Here is a 6,141-nt window from a genome sequence, read left to right on the forward strand (position 1 = left end):
TGAGGTTTCCTCATTGCATGCGATAGGGTGATCATGACTGCTATAAATTATATAAATTATAAGGGTGAGATGTAGAGGGCTGCAATAACATTCGCCAGCACTAGATGGCGCTGGCTTCCACTGCGCCCCACGTGGTAGGCTAGGATAGACTCTGCCATTGCAAGATGGCGCCAGCCTTTGTCGCACCAGCCGGCCCCCTTACAGGAAGTTAACTGTGCGCATGTGCAAGAGTGCCTTCGTGCCAGGTCTTTGCGCACTCCGGGGCGTGCCTTATGAGATCATGTGTAACAACCAATCAGGTGTGGGTGCGCCACACTAGGGTTTTATAAGCGCGCCATGTTGGCGCGGCATGGTTTTTCCTCTTCTAAGATTAATAAAGTGGTCACAGTAAGGATTTCTAAATGTCCGCATGCTCCTTGCCGGCGAAAAGTCGCGCGCGGGACAGGTCCTAATAGCACAGTCCTACTTTCTTAGAGTAACTCATAGGGACTTACCATATCCATACACCCATAGCTGTATATGCATTGGACCCCAGCGAAGTGCTCAACATTCATTGCATTTGTCACTCAGTTTGCCACAAATGTTAGATATCTGAAAAGTTCACCAAATTTGAAGGTGTGAATAAGTCCCAGTGACTGGAGTAAGCTCAAACAGTCTGTGACAACAAACAACTGCTTGAGTATCCAAGAGACAAGACGCTCACCAGGATCATAGTCTTTTCCCAGTAAGAAAATTTTAATATTAAGGCTTCAGATGAAAAGATAAATTAGGAGTTCTAGGCAAAAAAGTTTTATCCTCTGGCCTCAGGGTTGCAGCCATTCTGTCAGCCCTTCCTGGCCTCTCACAGGATCAGAGTTCTCACCTGGAAGCAGGGATATCTGGAAGGCACATAATACATATCCACAGACGACTCTTTGGGTACAAACTGACAGGCAACTTCAAGACTTAAAGTCATTCTCTCTCTCTCTGTTTCTGTCTCTCTCTCTGTCTCTCTGTCTTTCTCTCTGTCTCTCTCTCTGTCTCCCTCTCTGTCTCTCTCTCTCTCTCTCTCTCTCTCTCTCTCACACACACACACACACACACATTTTGTGGCTACACACACTTAACATTCTTTTGTGCACTCTGCCTTTTTAATTGCAATTTTCTTTTCTCATACTCCCACGATCATGCACACGTCTGTTCATTACCCTTTCATTCTCACACACACTCTTCATACACACCTCATACATATCTCACACACACCACATGCACTCTCCTGTCACGCACACACACAATCTTCATACACACCTCATACATATCTCACACACACCACATGCACTCTCCTGTCACGCACACACACAGTCTTCATACACACCTCACACATATCGCACACACACCACATGCACTCTCCTGTCACGCACACACACAATCTTCATACACACCTCATACATATCTCACACACACCACATGCACTCTCCTGTCACTTACACAAACACTCTTCATACACACCTCACACATATCTCACACACACCACATGCACTCTCCTGTCACGCACACACACAATCTTCATACACACCTCATACATATCTCACACACACCACATGCACTCTCCTGTCACGCACACACACAATCTTCACACACACCTCATACATATCTCACACATACCACATGCACTCTCCTGTCACGCACATACACAGTCTTCATACACACCTCACACATATCTCACACACACCACATGCACTCTCCTGTCACGCACACACACAATCTTCATACACACCTCATACATATCTCACACACACCACATGCACTCTCCTGTCACGCACACACACAATCTTCATACACACCTCACATTCTCTCCTCACTCATTCTCACATGCTCTCCTCATGCTCTCTCCCTGGCTCTCACATTTGTTCTCAGAATCGCTCTCTCATTAGCTCCCTCATTCACTCTTCACATTCTCACTCCACTCACTCTTCACATGCTCTTCTCATTCTCTCTCATTCGCTCTCACATTTGTTCTTACATTTGCTCTGGCATTTACTCTCTCATTCACTCCCGCATGCTCTCTCTCATTTACTCTTCACATGTACTGTAGCCTTTCTCTTGCCCCAGTCCTTTATTCATGATGCAAAAGCGGGTAGAAAAATGACATTTTTTAATCATTGCCAAATCAGATGCAAAGAATGACTACATCCCACCAAGATCTAAGAATTGCAACTGTTCCCCAAAGTTTCAGGCTTCCCCTATACCCAGGCCTGTGGCCAATATAATAATAATTGTAAACTTATCATTATTTAAACTTTAATTCTTTACTTTTATACTTCAGAGTCCAAAGCTCCGAGGTCAGCTAATTGCATTTTCCTGAGACTCTCTAATGATAAATGACATGGGCAAAACTGCCAGGCAGTGGCCTGAAAGAATCAAGGTAACCCTTAGCACAGTAATTCCACTAGCTTTCTGTTCCTTGCACACAATGACTCTCATAAGAGTTCCAGTAGTTTGACTTAGTTTACTAGTATATAATTTTATATATTCTATATTTCCTTAACTATTCTGTAATATTATATAAGACTTATTTCCTAACTTCAATAACCTTTTCCTTTCCTAGCGCCCGATTGTTGGCTCTAATTCATTTTCTCTTATTTTCTTCAAGCTGTCTTTGCAAGTCAAACCTTAATCTGGAACTTCAATTGTGCAGTTATTACATATTTTCCAAGATGAGAATACACAATATGCACCTGGGCCGCTAGGGATATGCTGTGCTGTGCCCCTATGCATCAATTTCCAATTGTCTAAGAATCATAATCTCAAGGAACATCTAGTTTCACAGAATTCACCAGAGCAGAAGTAGAAAGACGTAGGAAAGTCAGACATAATAGAATAATTGTGCACACCAAGGCCACCTGATAGGCAGTCACACACAAATGAAATCTATACAGCCCTTGTCCAGGGATAAGGTTTGGAGAAATGGAAACAACCAGTTTTTAAAAAGAGCTACTGTGGGCTACTGAGATGTCTCCATCCCGGACTGCGGCAGGCAGCCTCTTATTTCAGATGGTGGGTTCATTGAGAGATGTGTCTCCTGCTTCTCAGGGTTCCAAGAAGCCACCCTACTTTACAAGGAGCTGCTGCAGGCTTCTGAGATGTCTCCATCCCGGCCTACTGCCTGCAGTCCCCGTCATTGTATGTTGTCCCCAGCATTAGCCAGAGCAAGCAGACAACAAGAGGAGGTCAAAGGGATACAGATTGGAAAGGAAGATGTCAAAATATCACTATTGCGGACGACAGAAGAGTACACTTGATTCACCCCAAAAGTTACACCAGAGAACTCCTAAGCCTGATAAACAACTTCAGCAAGTGCCTGGGTATAATATTAACTCAAACAAATCAGTAGCCTTCCTCTACACAAAAGATAAACAAGCTGAGAAAGAAATTAGGGAAATGACACCTTTCATAACAGTCCCAAATAATATAAAAATACCACAGTGTGACTTTTATCAAACAAGTGAAAGATCTGTGTGATAAGAACTTCATGATCTGAAGAAAGAAATTGAAGAAGATCTCAGAAAATGGAAAGATCTTCCATGCTCATGGCTTGTCAGGATGAAGATAGAAAAATGGCCATTTTACCCAAAGTGACCTACAGATTCAATGCAATCCCCATCAAAATTCCAATCCAATTCTTCATAGGGTTAGACAGAACAATTTGCAAATTCACTTGGAATAACAAAAGAACACAGGATCCCTAAAACTATCCCCAACAATAAAGAACTTCCCTGGGAATCACCATCCCTGAACTCAAGCAGTTACAGAGCATTGGTGATAAAAACTGTATGGTATTGGTACAGAGACAGGAAGATATACCAGTGGAATACAATTGCAGACACAGAAATGAACCCACACACCTATCTATGATCACTTGATTTTTGACAAAGGAGACAAAACCATCCAGTGGAAAAAATATACTTTTTCAGCAAATGGTGCCAGTTCCACTGGAGGTCAGCATATGGATTAGTCCAAATCATACCCTGCTTATTGCCCTGGACAAAGCTTAAGTCCAGGTGGATCAAGGACCTCTACATCAAACCAGATACACTCAAACGAAGAGAAGCAAAAGTGGGGAAGAATCTTGAACACAAGGGCACTGGAAAAAATTTCCTGAACAAAACATGAATGGCTTATGCTCTACGATCAAGAGTAGACAGATGGGACCTCATAAAGGTACAAAGCTTCTGTAAGGCCAAGGACATGTGGTTAAGACTAAACAGCAACAAACAGATTGGGAAAAGACCTTTACTAATCCTACAACTGATAGAGGGCTAATATCCAAAATATACAAAGAACTCATGAAGTTGGACTGTAGGGAGACTAATAACCCTAATAAAAATTGCAGTTCAGAGCTAAACAAAGAATTCACAGCTGAGGAATATGGAGTGGCTGAGATGCACCAAAAGAAATGTTCAACATCGTTAGTTATAAGGGAAATGCAAATCAAAACAACCCTGAGATTCCACCTCACACCAGTCTGAATGCCTAAGATCAAATACTCAGGCAACAGAAGATGCTTGCATGGATATGAGAAAGAGGAACACTCCTCCATTGTTGGTGAGATTGCAGACTGGTACAACCATTCTGGATATCAGTCTGGAGGTTCCTCAGAAAATTAGACATTTCACTAGCTGACGACCCAGCTATACCTGTCTTGCACATATTCCCACAAGATACTCCAACATACAAGAGGGCACATGCTCCACCATGTTCATAGCAGCCTTATTTATAATAGTCAGAAAATGAAAAGATCCCAGATGCCCTTCAACAGAGGAATGGAAACAGAAATTGTGGTACATCTACACAATGGAGTACTACAGCGATATCAAAAACAATGACTTCATGAATTTCATAGGCAAATAGAATGAACTAAAACATATCATCCTGAGTGAGTTAACCCAATCACAGAAACACACACATGGTATGCACTCATTGATAAGTGGATATTAGCCCAAATGCTGGAATTCCCCAAGATTCACAGACCAAATCAAATTCAGGAAGGATGACCAAAATGTAGATGCTTCACTTCTTCCTTTAAAAGAGAAGAAGAATCCTTATTGAAGGGATAGGGAGACAAAGTTTACAACAGAGCCTGGAGGAATGGCCATTCAGAGTCTACCCCACGAGTGACCTATACACATACAGCCTTCAAACTAGATAAGGTGGATGAAGCTAAGAGGTGCAGGCTGACAGGAACTGGATATAGATTTCTCCTGAGAGGCACAGCCAGAGCATGTCAAATACAGTGGAGAATGCTAGCAGCAAACCATTGAACTGAGAACTGGACCTCAGTTGGAGGAATTACAGAAAGATTGGAAGAGCTGAAGGGACTAACAACCTCATAAGAACAACCATGACTGCCAAGCAAAGTTCCCAGAGACTAAACCACTACCCAATCACTATACAGGGACTGTGCCATGGCTCCACCTGCATGTGTATCAGAGGATGGTCCTCTTGGGCACAAATGGAATGAGCAGCCCTTGGTCCTGCCTAGGCTGGGAAAGAGATGGATGGTGAAGGGAACACCTTTATAGAAGAGGGGGAGGGCGATGGTATTCAGACTTATTTCTGGAAAACAAGGAAGGAATAACATTTGAATTCAAAATGAAAAATATCCAATTAAAATTCAACAACAACAAAATGGTGTTTAGAACTTCAAATTAAAAAAAGCCACAATCAGGAAACAGAATTGTATGCCTCTGGTTTTCTTCAAATATGCTCAGGGCCTGGGTTGGTTCTGGACCCAGGCTGAACCAAGCAGGTTCCTGCCACTGACTGCTCCTATATTCCTGTTTCCAGAGGCATCATGCAGATTAATATTGGGCAAGAGATGTGGGCAAAGTTGGGCAGAAGTGGCTTTCTGTCCTGTGGCATCAGGAGTATCTGCATTCCTGGGTGTTCAGCACTCTCCACCACGGGATTTGGGTGCAGGCTTCCTGACTGGTTTAAACTCCCTTATGCCACGTTTATATGTCCTGGGAGATATTACAGAGAAATTAATATTTATCCCATTAATTTGTTCAACACTCTCATCCACAGAGTATAATTTAGAGGTAACTATATATTTGACAGTAAGCATACACAGTGGGTAATATATGCAATATGAAGTTGAAA

The sequence above is a fragment of the Rattus norvegicus genome, chromosome 9 (assembly GCF_021556685.1).
Source record: "Rattus norvegicus strain SHRSP/BbbUtx chromosome 9, alternate assembly SHRSP_T2T, whole genome shotgun sequence".
Lineage (NCBI taxonomy): Eukaryota > Metazoa > Chordata > Mammalia > Rodentia > Muridae > Rattus > Rattus norvegicus.